General features: G+C 46.3%; 1 pseudogene; it reads right to left on the reverse strand.

Moving 5' to 3' along the window:
• Positions 1 to 1524: 1524 nt before the first annotated feature.
• Positions 1525 to 13982, reverse strand: LOC117058854 (annotated as a pseudogene).
• Positions 13983 to 20447: the final 6465 nt, after the last annotated feature.

Below are 20447 nucleotides of genomic sequence, written 5' to 3' on the forward strand. Positions count from 1 at the left end.
AATATTGACAGACGGCTGTGTTTTGGTTCATGTGCAAAACTGGCAGATTTGTCTTTAGATGAGAACTGAATCGAATTTCTTCAACCAACGTGTAGTATATATATATATTTAATTACAAAGTTTTATTTATATGACATGCAAACGATAACCAATGGAAAGAGACAACACCAGAAGTTGGAAAATCATCAGTGAGACAGTTACACAACGGTAGTGAACACCGTACTACATTTTAAACCAGGCATGTCCAAAGTCCGTTTTGGGGGCCTAATCCGGCCCGCCGGTCGGTTCAATCCAGCCCCTGAGGCAGTTTATTTGCTGGGGTAAAATCCTAATAAAAAAAACCCTCAACAACCATGGTTGGCCCTTTGGTCGGCCCTCACGGCCCTTCACTTCATCAAATCTGGCCATCTCCGAAAAAAGTTTGGAACGAACTCATGCGTTCGGAGAGCCAAATTTCATTTATGGGTGCCCGTGAGGATTCAAGTAGATCTGAAATGTAGGATACGAAAGCCAGGGGCGTAGCAAGGGGGGCGGGGGCGGTCCGACCTGGGTTCCATAATGGAGGGGGTGACAAATTATCAAGGAACAATTTTGGGGGGGGGAAATGCCTGCTCCAAAGGTCTTATCTTACTATGCTAGGGATTAAATAGCTATATATGAAATTTCATGCATATCGGTTAATATCTTGACCCTCCTCCACCAAAATAGCTGTTCACTTGACTGTTTTCCTGTGTCGTGAAGGCTGAAATTTCAGTTCAGTGGAGCACTTACTGTCCCCAACCCTAACCCTGTCGAAAGCCATCTAATTAGACTTTAATTTGATTTTGAGAACTTTTTAGGAGGTAATTTAATTATTGTTTGATTTTATACCAATGTTACGTATCTGATGTTAGCCACCCTGAGCCCGACTTCAGCCGGGGAGGGCGGGATATAAATAAAAGTTTATTATTATTATTACTTGTTATTATTCCTTTGTAAGAAAATATGAAATAACGTAAAACCATTTTTGCGGGGGGGGGGGAATCAATGGGGAGGTTGACAAGAAATTTTCTGCACCGGGTACCACCTGACCTTCCCATACCTCGGGGGGGGGGGTGTGACAAAAAAGTTTTTGCCCCCGGGTACCAATTTACCTTGCTACACCCCTGACGAAAGCCCACCAAATTGCACAAAACGTCCGCCTTTATTCCTTGCCTTTTATCACCCAAATCTTGTGGGTTATCTCCTCAGCAATTGCAACATTTTTGTACCACCGTTCCAAAACCAGGTCCATTAATTCCCACCCCCACCCCCCACCCCCCAAAAAATTGTGCAATAGGAAGTCTAGCAGCTACTAAGAACCATGTTGAGAGGGGTTGGTTGGTGTCTAAGTTTAATGGAGCTGGAGGTTGGACTTCTGTCACACGGGCATAGCTGGGAGGGTAGGCAGGAGGGCAGTTGCCCTCCAATCAAGTAAATAAAGAAAAATAACTAACTGACCAATTGCGTTGCAGATAATTCGGTTCTGTTCCCCCCCAACATAAAGCTTGCCACCCTAAAATAAATCTTGGCTACACCCAAGTTCCGCCGCCTTAATCAGTCATCTCCATCTCGCAGACCCAGCCAAAGTCGAGAGAGCAGTGGTCGTCGGTCCAGCGGCCGTTGCTGTGGAAGTGGACGCAGTTCTCTCCTCCCAAAAGTCCATGGCTGGAAGAGTTATCGGGCTCACCTGGAACCCAGTCCCTAGACGGGGGGCACGGGAAGGGAAAGGAGAGCTGAAAACACAGCTTGTGGTCCTCAAAACCACCTCCAGTTTCAGTCCCGGAAAGCAGGAGTGCGAAATCTACTTGGTTACTTAGCAAAGGGGTTCAGAGGTTCAAATTCTAGGTCCAGAGGGAGAGGGGCTCAGGCTGAGGCTAAAAACATATGCTTTGATGACCCCCTCCAACCCCCATGCCCCCAAATTAGGGTTCCCAAGTCAGGAGCACCCCACACCCTGAGACTGCAGGGCCTAAATCTGAGTCTTAGGGGTGGCCCCTGGTGAAGTCCTGTGATGTCACAGGGGGTGGGGCCCAGAGAATCTATGCAATAATTTGGTTCAGAAACCTCAGTTGGTTCAGCGGCCAGGTTGCTCACCAGAGCAAGACGGTTTGAGCATATTGCACCGATCCTGGTCCGACTGCACTGGCTACCAATTAGTTTCTGGGTCCAATTCAAAGTGCTGGTTTTGACCTATAAAGCCTTAAATGGCCCAGGAGTGCAAGACCTCAAGGACCGCCTCTTTCCATATGAACCGACCCGAACCCTGAGATCATCTTCTGAGACCCTCCTTCGTGTGCCGCCTCCTCGAGAGAACATGCACTCAGAAAGCTGGGTCTTCCCAATAGGAACGCCTGTTGCAAACTAATGACTGTTATTTAGGGGAACTGAATTTAATTCTAAATTATGTTCCGGAAACGTGGGAGATTTCAGGGGGTCAAAAAAATGGATGTACCGTGCTATATTAGAAGCAAAAAAAACACTTGTTTTGATGAATTGGAAGAGCCGTAAACAGATTCCATGGAGCACATTGGTTGATAATATGGCCAGATTAGCTACATACGAACGAATTGCATGTCGTTGCAAAATAAGAATGGATAAATATGAAGAAATCTGGAATGAATACTGTCGCTCCATAAGACGCACTTTTTTCCTCCTAAAAAGTAAGGGGAAATACCTGTGCGTCTTATGGAGCGAATGGTGGTCCCTGGAGCTGAATTGCCCAGGGGCCAAAAGAGGATCATGCTTTTTATTTTACAAAGAGAAAAAGGGGTGTTGAAAGGACCCCGCTCAGCAGCTGATCAGCAAGAGATCGGGAGAGAGATAAGAGTTCCGGCTCCCTTTCAGCCCCGGCCTCCTTTCTTGAATGTGCTGCAGAGGGAGGTTGTTTGTTTCCCCAGGACATGTGACTGGCTGATTAGATTATCTGTCTGGAAACTGTAGAAAAGGCTCCCTTTCCTTTAGAAGCTGCAGAAATGTGAGTTGAACCCCATAAAAACGGGGCTTTTCCTCTTTGCTTTTCCCCCTTTGCAAAAAAAGCTGCAAAACTTTTAGCTGATCCTCCAAAAAAAAAAAACCAAAAAAAAAACCACAGGGCTTTTAGAGGAGGAAAACCAGAAAAATATTTTTTTTTTTGTTTCCTCCTCTAAAAACGAGGTGCACCCTATGGTCCGGTGCGCCCTATGGAGCAAAAAATACGGTATTTAAGTGATAAGGAGGACAGTGGTGGGAGGTAGAAGGAGGCAAGAGAGGCGGGGAAACAGTGTTTTTCCAAAAAAGGTGTAGTCATAGGTATATCGTGTATTCAAATTTGGATTGGATAACTGTGTTGTTATTACTGTATATTCTGGCGTATAAGACTACTTTTTAATCCAGGAAAATCTTCTCAAAAGTCGGGGGTCATCTTCTACGCCGGGTGGAGAATCTGCGGTTGAGTATATCTCAAACTCTATATTTTAACTGGAACAGTTGGGGGTCGTCTTATACACCGGAAAATACGGTGTTGTTATTACGGTTTGTGTTTTTTGTGGTTGATGTTTGTATAAAAAAAATTATATAAAAGCTAATGACTTCCTAAAAACCACTGCAAAACCCCCCTTCCCTGCCCACGTGGCCTGGGTTGCTGTGCGTAAGAGAAACCCGGCGGACAAGCAGCGGCAAGGACAGGCCCATCTGCTTCATCCAACCAAGTCTCTGTTACACATCCCAGGTCAAGTCCTCCATCCACAATCAGGTTGTGGATGGCAGCGGAAGTTCGTCGGGCACCATCATTATTACACACCTTTAGGCACCAGGCAAAAAAGTTCCTTTTTAACCAGGCCTTTGGTTGACACCCAGCACCCTTTTAGAATGTGGCTGGGGGGGGGAGGCGTTATTGGGTTACTGCTTTTGGTTTGGTTTTCCGTGTTGTGGTCTTGTTGTGAACCGCCCTGAGACCTCTGAGCACAGGGTGGTGTATAAGTTGAATAAATTATTATTATTATTATTATTATTATTATTATGCAAATTGAAGGGAAGAGAGGAGGCAGACCCCGCAGGTCCCTATTGTGCTCCCAGAGCTACAGTTACCAGAGTGGTTTCACAATCAACCCCTCCTCCCAGGGAAATCTGGGAATTGTGGTTCTGTGAGGGGAAAGGGCATTTCCTCAGAAGTCTCCCGAACAAGCCACAGCTCCCAGGATCCTCTGGGGGGGGGGAGCCAGGACTGTTTCAAGCCGTATCCCAGGGCTTTATGGCGTGAATGGGGCCAAAGTGTTCGCTCCAGCAGGACTTTGGCGGGTCCTGCTACTTTACGGCACCAGCCTCCGGCGTGCCCCGCATTGCATTATGGGTTGGCCGCACTGCCGTCCGCGAACTTACCCTTGGCGAAAAGTGTAGGGCCTCCCGTCCACCCACTTCCAGCTCCCGCTGGCGTAAGTCAAGCCAATCCACATGTACTGCGGGCGCACGCGGACGGCCACAAATTGCTGGCGTGGAAAAAAAAAAAGCACAGGGGGAAGGAAAACAGAAGGATCTGTTAACTTGCTCTCAGTTTCCCCCATCTTAAATTTAATTTTTTTACATTTCCACATCCTTTTTCTGGGGGGGGGGGGAGAGAGGAGAACCCCAATGAAAATGGCAAAATTCAGAGAGCTGCATTTTGCAAAATTCAGAGAGCTGCATTTTGGTTCCTGTAGTGTTTCAGAAGGGTAGGCTCTCCTTTAAATGAAACGAAATCAGATTTCCTGAGAATTCACAGAGGGTCCTAAAATGTCGCCCAACATATACTGCTAAACATACAGTAGGCAGGAGTGATTCTCACAATCATTTCTACCCGATGATTATGATGATTAAAATCTGTTATCTGTCCTTCCCCAGCAAGTGACAGGCCTCAAGAAGGCCCCCATCTGCTGATCTCAACACTAGGGAGGGTCTGTCAGGAAAGAGGCAGCCTCTCAGATTTTATTCCTCTCCGTCATCAAACACGCAGGGCAGGGGGGAGACTTGCAAAATCCCCAGGCCCCTACCTGTTCCTCATAGGAGTTGATGATCACCAGGTGGGCGTCTCGGGCTTCGCAATCAGACTTGGCTTCCTCCCAGGACCTCCCGAGTCGGGACTCCCAGTAACAGCTTTTCCGAAAGTTGTCCCACCCTTTGGGGCAGCAGGATTAACCTGAGCCCTGAGCTCAAGTTGCCATTGGGTGGAGCTCAGTAGGCTCCCATCAGCCTTTGCTCCCCCACCCACCCCTTTCTCTGCCTTTCTGTGATTTATTCTAGCCTAAGTATTTTTGTGGGGAACATCTGCTTAAAGGTGGACATGGGCAAATGTAAATCTAACCAAGTTTCAATGTGCTTGGAGCAATCAACACTGTGCTAACTCTGCTACACATCTCTCCCAAACCTCTCTCTCCAACGCAAAACCCACCGAGCACCTACCTGTTCCTCAATGGAGTCGATGATCACCAGGTGGGCATCTTTGGCTTCACAGTTGACCTTGGCCTCCTCCCAGGACTTGCTCTCTTCAGACTCCCAGTAACAGCTTTTCCGAAAGACGTCCCACCCTTTCGGGCAACATCCCTTTGGGTTAGCTGGGAAATCAGACAACACAAAGGGAGGAAGATAAAAGGAGCAATGGTCAAACTCTGTATAGACCCAATGAAACAACAGAAGTCCACTGATTTCAGCCAGAAGACAGACTATCAGGTCATGTATCCCCAGCAGTGACCAGAGGAGGAATGACCGCAGGGAGGAGCACAGAGAGAAGAGATGCCACAGTACATCTGCAGCAGCGCAACCAGACGCCTTCGGTTGCCCCAGTTGCAACAAAACACGTCTCTCCCTTATCAGTCTCTACAGCCACAACAGGCACTGGCCCAGTATACCTGAATTCTCCAACAGCCTTGGCCCAGTATACCTGAAGGAGCTTCTCCATCCCCATCGTTCAGCCCAGACACTGAGGTCCAGCTCCGAGGGCCTTCTGGCGGTTCCCTCCATGAGAGAAGTGAGCTTATAGGGAAACAGGCAGAGGGCCTTCTCAGTGGTGGCGCCCGCCCTGTGGAACTCCCTCCCACCAGATGTCAAGGAAATAAAGAACTATCTGACTTTTAGAAGACATCTGAAGGCAGCCCTGTTTAGGGAAGATTTTAATGCCTGGCACTGTATTATTATTATTATTATTATTAGTAGTAGTAGTAGTAGTAGTACAGTGGTACCTCTGGTTACGTACTTAATTTGTTCCGGAGATCCATTCTTCACCTGAAACTGTTCTTAACCTGAAGCACCACTTTAGCTAATGGGGCCTCCCGCTGCCGCTGCACCGCCAGAGCACGATTTCTGTTCTTATCTTGAAGCAAAGTTCTTAACCTGAAGTGTTATTTCTGGGTTAGCGGAGTCTGTAACCTGAAGCGTCTGTAACCCAAGGTACCACTGTAGTAGTAGTAGTATTATCCTATGCCCTTTTTAAGTGTGTTTTTTTGGGGGGGTTATTGGATTGTTGTTTTTATTTTGATTATATATTTTGTGGTTTTATATTTTGATTTTGTTCTGTGCACAGCCCCGAGACCTCCGGGTACAGGGCAGTATATAAATTCTATTATTATTATTATTATTATTATTATTATTATTATTATTATTATTATTATTATTATTATTATTACAGGTAGGTAGCCGTGTTGGTCTGCCATACTCAAAATAAAATAAAATAAAAAATTCCTTCCAATAGCACCTTAGAGACCAACTAAGTTTGTTCTTGGTATGAGCTTTCGTGTGCATGCACACTTCATCAGATACACTGAAACAGAAGTCACCAGACCCTTATATATAGTGAGAGAGTGGGGAGGGGTATTACTCAGAAGGGGGGTGGGGATGGGTTGTTGGCTGATGGGGTGGAAAACCTGTTGATGACTGTTAACGACTGCAATTGGTCGTACAGGAAAAAGCAAGGGGTGAGATGGCTAAAGATAGCTTTGTCATGTATAATGAGATAAGAATCCAATGTTCAGACAAGGTCTCTCTGTGGTTTTGAGTTTGGTAATTAGTTGCAATTCAGCAACTTCTCTTTCCAGTGTATTTCTGAAATTCTTTTTTTATTTTTTATTTTGTTGTTGTTGTTGTTGTTGTTGTTGTTGTTGTTGTTGTTGTTTGATACCTCCCTTCATCTTAAGATCAGTACACAGGATGAAAACATGAAGCTAAATGAAACAAGACAGCAAAACGGTACCCTCTCCCTCCCAACAGACACATTTAAAAGGCTATAGAATAATAATCAGTCAAAGGCCTGGTTGAAGTGGAACATTTTCGCCGAGCATCCCTGGGGAGAACACCCCACCTCTTTAGCCCCCCACCCCACCCCACCCACTTTCCAGCTGCCCCCTTCCTGACCTGTTCGGTTGTTCTTGAAATCCTCCAGATCGCAATACATGAGTCGAAAGCTCTTTTGCATGTCTTTCAACCGGGTCAGGAGTTGCGTCTTGGCTGTTGAGAGCAAAGAGAGAGAGAGGAGAACATAAAGGGGGGGGGGGCTAGTTAGGCAGCCACATTTGACTTTCAGAGGGGGAAATGCACACACAGATCAGGAACATTTGCAAAACAACAAAACAAACAAACAAACAAAAAACCTGGAAGCCGAAGGCTCCACAGAGGAGCAGGAATGCACATTCCATCTCAGAAGCAGTAAAAAAGGTTTCTATCGGGACTTCCTGTTTGCCATGGCGACATGCTAATCGAGGATAATAAAGGAGTAATTATCCTCCCAAACCCCTCCAGGGCTGGGGGGGGGGCTCTTCATCCACAGATCGTCCAATACCTGCCACCTGCTCTGAAGGAGGAGGGAAGGAGGCGCTGGGTGCACTGCGTTTGGACAACTCTCCAAAGCTGTCACCATGAGAAGAAGAAGAAGAAGAAGAGTTTGGATTTGATATCCCGCTTTTCACTACCCGAAGGAGTCTCAAAGCGGCTAACATTCTCCTTTCCCTTCCTCCCCCACAACAAACACTCTGTGGGGTGAGTGGGGCTGAGAGACTTCAGAGAAGTGTGACTAGCCCAAGGTCACCCAGCAGCTGCATGTGGAGGAGTGGAGACACGAACCCGGTTCCCCAGATAACGAGTCTACCGCTCTTAACCACTACACCACACTGGCTCAGCAGCGGACACCTGTTTTTTAAGTTACAGGTAGGTAGCCATGTTGGTCTGCCACAGTCAAAACAAAATAAAATAAAAAAAAATTCCTTCCAGTAGCAACTTAGAGACCAACTAAGTTTGTTCTTGGTATAGAACAACCTTAGTTGGTCTCTAAGGTGCTACTGGAAGGAATTTTTTATTTTATTTTGTTTTGTTTTGACCTACTTTTAAAGATAAAATTCGGACTTAACTAACAGACATGCTCTGAACTAGGGGAGATAAAGTACTCTGTTGATTCAGCCACTGGGTGCCAAGGATTCGACCTGGAGAAGGACTTTCATTGCAACTATCGGTATGTTGGGGAACGTGAGCCCCCATTACTTCTTCTCGATATATTCGGCATTTGCTGTTTTATTCGGCAAATCTTCCCCGGAGGACGGTTTCAAATAAGCAAGCAGGACTGAAAGTGTATCTTGCCCTTGTTATTGTTATTGTTATGGTTTAACTACAAAATTGACCGTGAAATTTGGACTATGATTCTGGCAAAGACCTTTAATGGAATGATAAAAAGAATTTATGATGGGAGCTGCGGCATTTTTTTACGGAAACATCAACTCGCTGGCAGCTAGAAAAAGATTACAGGAGGGGATTTGGGATATCTGCCCAGCGCTAATGGCAGAAAGGCGACATCTCCCTCGGTCTTGGCTGTGACGCTTAAGAAGTGCAGAAAGTGAAAGTGGGTGAGAACGTCGGATTACAGGACAATATTTCACACAGAACTACAAAGGACTGACCCGCTTGTTTAAACGAACTCAGAGGCTGTTAAAAATAAATGAAGGATCAACATCGGAAATGTTTATCGGGACTCTCTGACTATTTAAGGATGCAGTTACAATATTAGATCACCACTCCCTGAACTTCAGAGCATGGGAAGTCACCCAAAGATTTATAATTTGGCGTGCTTAATTGGCTGTTTTTGTTGTGTTTTTATTTAGAATGATTTAATGTGGTTTTTATTGGATTGTTAACTTGGAAAACTTAATAAATATCATTTATAAAAAAGGAAAAAGGAAAAGGTTTCTATCCCCTGTTCTCCTCCCTTCTGAAACTTCCCCTTACGATGCAGCAAATGAATTTTTTTAACACCCCCCTAGCATACATTCTACGGACACAGGTGGCGCTGTGGGTTAAACCACAGAGCCTAGGGCTTGCAGATCAGAAGGCTGGCGGTTCGAATCCCCATGATGGGGTGAGCTCCCGTTGCTCGGTCCCTGCTCCTGCCCACCTAGCAGTTCGAAAGCATGTCAAAGTGCAAGTAGATAAATAGGTACCGCTCTGGCGGGAAGGTAAACGGCATTTCTGTGCGCTGCTCTGGTTCGCCAGAGGCAGCTTTGTCATGCTGGCCACATGACACGGAAGCTGTCTGCGGACAAACACTGGCTCCCTTGGCCTATAGAGCGAGATGAGCGCCGCAACCCCAGAGTCGTCCGCGACTGGACCTAATGGTCAGGGGTCCCTTTACCTAGCATACATTCTACTAGCTATAAGCTAGGATTGCTATGCTCTCCCACCACAGTCGGAGGCAGCGATGCTTTTGATCACCAGTTGCCGGAAACCCCAGGAGGAGAGAGGGCTCTCGTGCTTGGATCCTGCTTGCAGGTTCCCATAATAAAACATCTGCAGGGGCTCCAGTCTGCTGCCTTATTACATCCTGGGGGATTGTCAGCATTCAGAGAGCACATAAGAGCCTTTAGCTAGATCAGGCCAATGGCCCACCTAGTCCAGCATCCTGTTCTCACAGTGGCTGCCCAGATGCCTCAATAGGGAAACCCACAAACAGGATCCGAGCACGAGAGCAACTCTCCCTTCCCGTGGCTGCCAGCATTGCTACCTTCAAAAGTGATTTGCACAAGTTCTCCGTGGAGATATTTTGCACCAGGTTGTCCCTCCTCAACTCACCTGCTTCCGCTTTCTCTGTTAGCTGTTTGACCTTCCCCTCCAGGTCCTTAATTGTCGCTTCCGTGTCTGACTCTGCAAATGCACAAAGTGGGGGGTTGGTAGCTGCCTGTCGTCTCCCATTCCCTCTCCCGTAGCTTTCCCCATCGCCTACCTTAGCAAGGCGGCTGGAAGTGATCAAAGGAGTAGAAAAGGGAAAGGAGGAAGAAGCTGCTAATTAACATTGCAGGGGACCTTTCCTGAACGGGGCTTTATTGGGAAGAAACATTACAGGAAGATTTGGGCCATGGTGTAAATTAACCCTGTATGGCGCAGGCTTCAATTTTAATTTCGCTTCCAGATAACTCACACAAAAGGCCTTGCCGGTGACGGGAGCGAGCCAGCAGTAAATCACACTGCTCAAATGGGAGTTAACTCATATGTGTATATACACACACACACACACACACACACACATATTTGCATATATATTTGCATATATTTTCCAAACACCACATAACATCTCTTCTTATCTTACACAATCTTTTGGCTATAAGTCTAGGATTTTTCAATCTTCATCACTTATTCCTGCATTTCATTATTTTCACTATCACACACACACACACACACACACACACACAAACTTTTTATTCATTTTCCACAAATCAAAAAGGATTGCAGCATACTCACATTAACAAAATTGATGCACGTCATCACATCTTATAACACAAATAATCATTTTTTAAAATCCCGTCTTCCCTCACTTATTTACATGACTTCCTCAAATCCCTCTTGTTGAGTTTCATTATAATACCTCTTTAGCCGTTTTCCAAATTCATTATTAAACTTTAATAATCCTTTATATTAACCTCTTTTTTACCCTCTTCTATCTTCATAACCATAATTTTCCATTTTTACCATTTACATCATATGCCTAAGCCTCAACTTACTTCCAAAATCTTTCCAATTTTCAGATATTACAATATTTCTTTAAATATACTTTAAATTTACTCCAATCTTCCTCCACCTTCTCCTCCTTCTGTTCTCGGACTCGGCCAGTTGCATATAGTCCAACATCTTCATTTGCGATTCTTCTGTCGTTCACTATTACTTTTAACAGTCCATAACTATTAGTAAGGACGTGATCTGCAAAGACTTGGTGGAGTGTCAGGCCTAATGAGTGCAGCAGGTCATCCCTGGGAGGTCTTGCCCCATGGATCTGTTGCTGAGACTGAAAGCCCCCACCTCCCCACAGCTGCCTAAGTCCCCTCTCCTCCAGGGCTTTCCCCAAGCAATCGGAGACTGTGCCTGCGTGCAGCCAACCTCTCCACCTTCTTCATACCTCTTCTGGTTCTGGGAGACCAGGGGGAGCTTTTTGCAGCAGGAGGGGGAGACACCCCTGGCTCTTTACCAGTTGGACTCCTCCCTGCCTTGGCCTCCATCCTCTCCTGCTTTTGCCTCTGGGCTGCCCTCCGCCACAGTCTCTCACTCAGCTCCCGAACCTTCTTCTCCTAGTTTTCTCCCTCTGACCACACTTTGTGGTTTCACCACCAATCCCTGGGCCCTGACTCTCCTTCCCTGGGTGGTTCCCCAACTGGTTCCTGCCCCCATTCCTCTGTGTCCAACTGATCCATGACACTCAGCTTCACTTAAGTGGTTGAGCGATTTCCCCGATTCCTGCATTGCAGGGGGTTGGACTAGATGACCCTTGGGGGTCCCTTCCAACACTACAATTCTATGCTTCTAAGGGTTCTACTTTTGGGAAGCAGCCAAGAAGAAGTTTCCTTTGAACCCACAATGTTGCTTTCACTTACCCTTGTGCTGTGAGGCGACCATCCCTTCACCAACACTTCGATTCATGCTTGTGATTTCATCCTTCAACCCCAATAACTGAGAGATGTGGTCACTGCCTGCGGTGGGGGTAAGAACATCAGAACACATGAGAAGCCCTTCTGGTTCCACCCAGTCCTCTTTTAAAGCAATCCAGGCCACGACAGCCTTCAACGTTCTCCCTTCAAATGATGCATCACTCACCTTTGGCGCCAAAGATAATGACTGCGAGGGTGAGGATGGCGCTCACTCCCAGCAGGATCAGAACCAGGCGACGGCTGGGGCAGATTCGTTGCCTCCATGACAGCCCCGGGGAGCGTTTCTGGGGGGCTGAGGAGAAGGTACACCTGTCAGGAATCCACCCTCAGCTCCAGCTTGCCTCTCCTACGTGTTTTAGATCTTCTCCAGTAATTTACCCTCTTCTATCCGTCAACGTTGCTTGACACTTCTGACACCACTTGCCTGCAACGCCGTGGTGCTTATGAGCATTCCAAGCAAGAAAGGCAGCAAAAACGGTCGGGATGCTTGCAGGCCAACTTCTTTGAGGGAAGGGGAAATTGTCACTCAGGGGGAAAGTGGTTTCACAGAGGCCCTGAAGGAAAGGAGGGGTTTTGTAGGGAAGGCTGGGGAGTGAGCAGAGTTCATAGATGGAGGGGAAGGTCAGAAGGAGGGTGGCTGAAGGAAGGGTGGAAAGCAGGCCACAGTTTGAGAGGAGGAGGAGGAGGGACAGGGATCGAAGGCAGAACGATTATGAGACAGGGGAAGGTGTGGGCTGAATTTGCCATACTGATTTGTTGATTTACAGATTCTTAGTTACAGTGTGGTCAGTAATAGTTCATAATTATATGGCATAGAAACTCCGAGACCAGAGGGAGGAGAAGGTGCAAGAAGACTGGAAGAAATTTAAAGAATATTTGAAACAACGTGAAAAGTTAGATATTTGAAATTGAAATCAGTGGACATTATAGGCGATAGTATTAAAATGTTAGTTTAAAATAGAATATAAGAAGATAGAATTGTGATTTTTTCATTTTTTGTATTTCTGTTAAGAATAAGGTGATACATATAAGATGATAGATAAGGATTAAGATTAGTTGTAAAAGAAGAGTCAAAGTAGTTACAAAGTTACTACAGTATATTTGAAATGAACGCAGAAGAGAGGGCGTGAGGAAGTCCCCTAAGTAAGATTTTAAATAAGATTAAAATAGTTAAATAGGTGTTTTGTTCTTTTAGGTGTGTTTTATGTATTGTATAAGTCTTTTTTGTTTTGTATTTTTGTAGGCTGTATTGTGTATGTATTTTTCCTTTTTCTTTTTTCTGTATTTCTTTAAATACCAATAAATTCCTTATTAAAAAACATAATTATATGGCATAAAGCTGCTTCCATTTGCCCTTTAGCGCTGGAAGTGGGATTAAAACACATAGCACAATTTGTTCAGCAATGTCTCTCCACACAGCCAACATTCCTATGAAATGTTTCCTCCCCAATAATTCTCATTCAGCCAAGGTCCCCTGTAATGTTCATTAGCAGTTTCCCCCTTACAGATTCTGCCCCTTTTACTGCTGACTAATCACGTGGCAAGTCATCACTAATCCCTCAGCGAGACTCAGCAGGAAGTGCCAAAAGGCCCCGCAGCTACTGTGGTGGGTGGCAGAGGGGTGGAAGAAAGGAACATTTTAACTGAAGGCACAGTAGCCCCAAGGAACCCCAATCCCAATTCTAGAGAAAAAAAGCTAGTGGGGACTCCACCTACATTTTATAGATTTGCTATGGATTTGCTGCTGTAGATGTCGGATCTGACTGTATGGTGTGCTCATTTCTTGGAAGTAATCCATCTTAAACTAGTCCTTGCTCTTTCGGGAAGGTAGGCACTGGTCACTAACTTCCTTGGTCCTCGCCCATCTCACAAGGACCCCATGGCTATTCTTAGGTGGCAGGGCAGAAGGAGACACCTTACGAGCCTTTCCCTATGTAGACCTCCTTCCTCATATCCCTCTTTGCCCACGACAAAATCCCACCTAGCCGTCGTACCATTTCGGGGCAGAATTCCACCATCATCATCCTCACTCATAGACGCAAAGTCGTTGTAGTCCTGGCTCATTGTGAATCTGGCTCCCGAACTGGGTCAGAGATGCCTGTGTGGAGAGCAGCAGGAGGTGAGAAGTAAACAAAGAGCGGGGTGTAGTTAAAGGATTGGTGGAGCTAACCTTCCTCACCCTAGTGCCCTCCAACTGTTTTGGACCACAACTCCCATCAGACTCAGCCAGCTGCAAGAGGGCAAGCTTTTTTTTTTTGCTGTTTGTGTTACCTGTTTTTATTTATTTATTAAGAATTTATAGGATTTTCCAATTAAAAAACCAATTAAAAACAATACAATACATTGTTAAACACTCCAGACTCCCCCCTCTCCCACCGAGGGGAGCAACAAATACAAAAAACCCCTCTCACAGAAGTAACAAAAATCATTTCACATTTAACCACATATTTTCCAAATCATAGCGTGGAGCTGACCTTCTTCCTAGGTCAGTTAGTTAAATTCCCATCATTACTTCTTACAGTGACTTCCTCATTCCCCCCTTACTAATTTCCAAATCATCACATAATTCCAGATTTTTTTAAAACTTTAACTCTAATTTAAAATCCATCTCATCATTTTTTTTCTATTTAACATTTCTCTACTTCCGCCTCATAAGCAAGAGGGCAAGCTTTTAACTGAAGGTACAGTAGCCCTGAAAAGCAGTCAACACCCCCAAAACATCTGGAGGTAGCCCTGGCACACGGACAGGCCAGACCAGGGGCCACCAAAGAGACCCGGGTTCTGCCTAGTGTGGGTCGCCTCTGTGCTACCCCCTGACTTCCACTCCATTCCCATAGGCTCCTTCGCCATGTCAACAAGAGTGGCTTCAAAGGTCTTAAGAACATACGAATAGCAGTGGTCCCATCTGGTCCAGCATCCTGTCTTCACAGTGGCCAACCAGATGATCCCATCTGGTCCTTCAATCTCCCAGGACATTCTATAAAAGATCTCAAAGTAGCTGTCTTAATACAAAGAAATTTCAGAAATAGACTGGAAAGAGAAGTGGCTGAATTGCAACTAATCACCAAACTTAAAACCATGGAGAAACCTGGTCTGAACAAAGACATTGAATTCTTATCTCATTATACATAACAAAGCTATCTTTAGCCATCTCACCCCTTGCCTTTCCCTGCAAGACTAATTGCAGCCGTTAAGAGTCGTCAACAGGTTTTCCACACCTATCAGCTGATCACCCATTCCCACCACCCTTCTGAGTAATACCCCTCCCCACTCCCCCACTATATTTAAGGATCTGGTGACTTCTGTTTCAGTGTATCTGAAGAAGTGTGCATGCACACGAAAGCTCATACCGAGAACAAACTCAGTTGGTCTCTAAGGTGCTACTGGAAAGAATTTTCTATTTTGTTTCATCTAAGGAGGTGGCCACCATTGCCTCCTGTGGCAGGGAGTTCCATAGTTTAACTATGCACCGCATGAAAAAGGACTTTCTTTTCTATTCCTCCCTAGTGGCTGTGGCCCCGTCTGAGACAGTTATGTGGGTTTCCCCTGTTGCTCCTGTTTAGCTGCTGAGCCTGTTTCCTGAGGTGGCTGTTTTGCCTTTTCTCTCACAGACAGGGGCTCTGAAGACAGAACCAGGCCCTCTTTCTGCCTAAATCACAATCGCATCTCTGCGGTTCCTTGCCAGACCCTCCAAGCCCCCATTACAACTCACTGGCCATCTGGTATAAAAAAAACGAATAAATAGAATACAACACAATAACTGTGTACTCGTAAGCCTGTTACCCTTCTCTGAAAGGCCAAAAAACCTCCTGTCAAACAGACTGGGGTTTTTCCAGCTTTTTCTTGCAATGAACATCACACCGTTTTGCTGGGAATATTATACAGGTGAAACTCGAAAAATTAGAATATGGTGGAAATGTCCATTTATGTAAGCAATTGTTTTCATTAGCTACTGGAGTTTAACATATGAGATAGACTCATGACATGCAAAGCGAGATATGTCAAGCCTTTGCTTGTTATAATTGTGATGATTATGGTGCACAGCTGATGAAAACCCCAAAGTTGAGATTGTTAATTTGGGGTTTTCATCAGCTGTACGCCATAATCATCACAATTATATCAAATAAAGACTTGACATATCTCACTTTGCATGTCATGAGTCTATCTCATATATTAGTTTCACCTTTTAATTTGAATTACTGAAAGAAATGGACCTTTCCATGATATTCTAATTTTTCGAGTTTCACCTGTATAAGAGTCCTCCGTTCCTGAGTCAGCCACTGTCTACATCAATGATGGAGGAATTGGGCAGGCTACCTCTGACAGGTGAGACAGGCTGCCCACTTGCCAATCACCTGATGTCAAAATGACACCAGGTCACCCATTTTCATTTGCCTGCAGGGTTTGGAACCAGGGAAGCACAGAACTTGCACGGTACCCCCAAATGTCATCTAGTCCAACCCCCTGCAATGCAGCTAGAGAATCCCTGGCAGGTGGCCACCCTGCCTCCATTTAAAAACCAATGAGTTGGGACCCCTGCTTTTGACACCAAGGCCCACTTTTACCTGCAAGTGGGCAAGACTGGACCAAAAGGCCAAATGCGGAGGCCTGGCAGGCTGGGGGTTTCCTACAGCTTGGTTTACGCTGTCTGGCAGACATGGCTGCCCAGGGTTTCAGGTAAGGAACATTTGCCGACCCACCTGAAGAGACCCTCATCGATCAAACCCCAGATCTTTCGGACGAAACCCACCAAACAACGGTCTCATTTGCACCATACAAATAAAGCGCAAAGAAGAAGAAGAAGAAGAAGAAGAAGAAGAAGAAGAAGAAGAAGAGGAGGAGGAGGAGGAGGAGGAGGAGGAGGAGGAGGAGGAGGAGGAGTTTGGATTGGATATCCCGCTTTAGCACTACTTTAGCGGCTAACATTCTCCTTTCCCTTCCTCCCCCCACAACAAACACTCTGTGAGGTGAGTGAGGCTGAGAGACTTCAGAGAAGTGTGACTAACCCAAGGTCACCCAGCAGCTGCATGTGGAGGAGCGGGGATGCGAACCCGGTTCACCGGATTACAAGTCCGCCGCTCTTAACCACTACACCACACTGAGACCACTTTGAACAGTCCCGGCTTCCCCCAAAGGAGTCTGAGAGATGTCCTTTTCTTCAGGTGCCGAGAGTTGTGAGGAGACCCCCTTATTCCCCTCCCAGAGCCCACCCACCCCCCACTCCTCGTCCTGAATGGGGACCCCAAAGTCTGTTTCAAAGTCCTGCCCCAAAAGGCACCCTCTGCGCAGGAGAATTCGCGAGCACATCGCCCATCCAACCCCAGTTCCCAGGCTTGGGCCACCCAGCAGGTCCAAACTGGGATTAGGAGCCCCCCCCCCAGTCCTACCTTTGCCTCTTTATTCGTCTCCCACTTCTACCCGTTCGCCTGACACTCGTGGATTATCTTTGCCCATGTGCTTCCTTCTCCCCGGGGGGACGGTCATATTTAGAGCTTTCCAAAACCGCAAAGCAGTGACAGCAGCGGATGCCCAACTTCTGGGGTTGCCCCCCCCCCCCGGATAGTTGAACTGGGGCCAAGTTCACCCTCAGGCATCCTTGAGAAAGTGGAAGTTGAGCCGAAAGAGGGGAACCCGAGAAAGACCACGTTTCCTCTTTTAAAGCCAAACAATTTGGTGCCTCCTGTGACACTGAGTTCCACTGGACTTCTGTTTCAGTGTATCTGACATCAATACCAGGAAAGATTCTAGAGCAGATCATTAAGCAAACGGTCTGTGAGCACCTAGAAAGGAACGCTGTGATCACTAAAAGTCAGCATGGGTTTCTGAAAAATAAGTTGTGTCAGACCAACCTGATCTCATTTTTTGACAGAATTACAAGCCTGGTAGATGAAGGGAACGCTGTGGATGTAGTTACAGGTAGGTATCCGTGTTGGTCTGCCATAGACAAAACAAAGCAAAATAAAAAATTCCTTCCAGTAGCACCTTAGAGACCAACTAAGTTTGTTCTTGGTATGAGCTTTCGTGTGCATGCACACTTCTTCAGATACACTGAAATGGAAGTGGATGTAGCCTATCTTGATTTCAGCAAGGCCTTTGACAAGGTGCCCCATGATATTCTTGTAAAGAAGCTGGTAAAATGCGGGCTAGACAATGCTACCATTCAGTGGATTTGTAACTGGCTGACTGACCGAACCCAAAGGGTGCTCATCAATGGCTCCTCTTCATCCTGGAGAGAAGTGACTAGTGGGGTGTCACAGGGTTCTGTCTTGGGCCCAGTCTTATTCAACATCTTCATCAATGACTTGGATGATGGGCTTGAGGGTATCCTGATCAAGTTTGCAGATGACACCAAATGGGGAGGGGTGGCTAATACCCTAGAGGAGAGGATCACACTTCAAAATGACCTTAACAGATTAGACAACTGGGCCAAAGCAAACAAGATGAATTTTAACAGGGAGAAGTGTAAAGTACTACACTTGGGCAAAAAAAAATGAAAGGCACAAATACAGGATGGGTGACGCCTGGCTTGAGAGCAGTACATGTGAAAAGGATCTAGGAGTCTTGGTAGACCACAAACTTGACATGAGTCAACAGTGTGATGCAGCAGCTAAAAAAGCCAATGCAATTCTGGGCTGCATCAATAGGAGTATAGCATCTAGATCAAGGGAAGTAATAGTACCACTGTATTCCGCTCTGGTCAGACCTCACCTGGAATACTGTGTCCAGTTCTGGGCACCACAGTTCAAGAAGGATACTGACAAGCTGGAACGTGTCCAGAGGAGGGCAACCAAAATGGTCAAAGGCCTGGAAACGATGCCTTATGAGGAACGGCTTAGGGAGCTGGGTATGTTTAGTCTGGAGAAGAGAAGGTTAAGCGGTGATATGATAGCCATGTTCAAATATATAAAAGGATGTCATATAGAAGAGGAAGAAAGGTTGTTTTCTGCTGCTCCAGAGAAGCGGACACGGGGCAATGGATTCAAACTACAAGGAAGAAGATTCCACCTAAACATTAGGAAGAACTTCCTGACAGTGAGAGCTGTTCGGCAGTGGAATTTGCTGCCAAGGAGTGTGGTGGAGTCTCCTTCTTTGGAGGTCTTTAAGCAGAGGCTTGACAGCCATCTGTCAGGAATGCTTTGATGGTGTTTCCTGCTTGGCAGGGGGTTGGACTGGATGGCCCTCGGGGTCTCTTCCAACTCTAGGATTCTATGAAGAAGTGTGCATGCACACGAAAGCTCATACCAAGAACAAACTTAGTTGGTCTCTAAGGTGCTACTGGAAGGAATTTTTTTATTTTTTATTTTGTTTTGACTGAATTCCATAGTCTGTCTATGCGCTGCATGAAGAGGCCCTTTCTTTTATATGCCCCAAATCTTCCAATACTCAGCTTCATTGGATGTTTGCTAGTTCTAGAGCAGAGGTAGGCAACCTAAGGCCCGTGAGCTGGATGCAGCCCAATCGCCTTGTATATCCGGCTCGCAGATGGTCTGGGAATCAGTGTGTTTTTACATGAGTAGAATGTGTGCTTTTATTTAAAAGGCATCTCTGGGTTATTTGTGGGGCATAGGAATTCGTTCATTATTTTTCCTCCAAAATATAGTCCAGCACCCCACATGGTCTGAGGGATGGTGGACCGGCCCACGGCTGAAAAAGGTTGCTGACCCCTGGTCTAGAGTTATGAGAGAGGGAGGGGAACTTTTTACCAGTCAGTGCATAAGCTCATCCCCTCCAACATTTCTCCGTTCACATAGACGTCGTATAAACATCGTCTTGAGCAGAAAAAAATGGAGTGAAATCAACCTGCCTTGAGTCCTTGTCAGGGAAAAAGGTGGGTAATACTAGCAACTATTATTATTATTATTATTATTATTATTATTATTGTTATTATTGTTATTATTGTTATTATTGTTATTATTGTTATTATTGTTATTATTGTTATTATTGTTATTATTGTTATTATTGTTATTATCCCCCTGCAGAGGACCCTACGGTCCATGAATAATAATCGCTTAAAGGTCCTGGGCCCTAAGGAAGCCAGATTATCCTCCACCAGGGCCAGGGCCTTTTCAGTGATGGCCCCGACCTGGTGGAATGCTCTGTCCCATGAGACTAGGGCCCTGCAGGACTTGATCTCCTTCCGCAGGGCCGGTAAGACCAGTGGTGGAGGAAGGCTCCGTGCTACCCGGGGCGGCAAAAGGAAATGCCCTGGGCGCGGGGCGTCGTGACGTCACATTGTGACGTCACAACAGAGTGCTGCCGCCACTTCCGCAGCCCCCTTTTAAGCCGCAGAGCAAAAAGGCGGCTCGTGGGGCGGCTCCCTGCCGATCGCGCACGGCAGCCCCACAAGCCACCTTTTCGCTCTGCGGCTCAAATGGAGGCCGCGGAAGTGGTGGCCCAACGCCAGAGTGTGCCTGCGTGGAATGTCGCGCAGGCGCACTCTGTCATCGGGACGTGCGCTGCCGCTCCCAGGGTGACGGAGGGAGTGGTGGGGAGTGGCGGGAGGGGCCGCCGCTTGTCACCCCACGCGCC

Source organism: Lacerta agilis, chromosome 14, assembly GCF_009819535.1.
Source record: "Lacerta agilis isolate rLacAgi1 chromosome 14, rLacAgi1.pri, whole genome shotgun sequence".
NCBI classification, from domain to species: Eukaryota; Metazoa; Chordata; class Lepidosauria; order Squamata; family Lacertidae; genus Lacerta; species Lacerta agilis.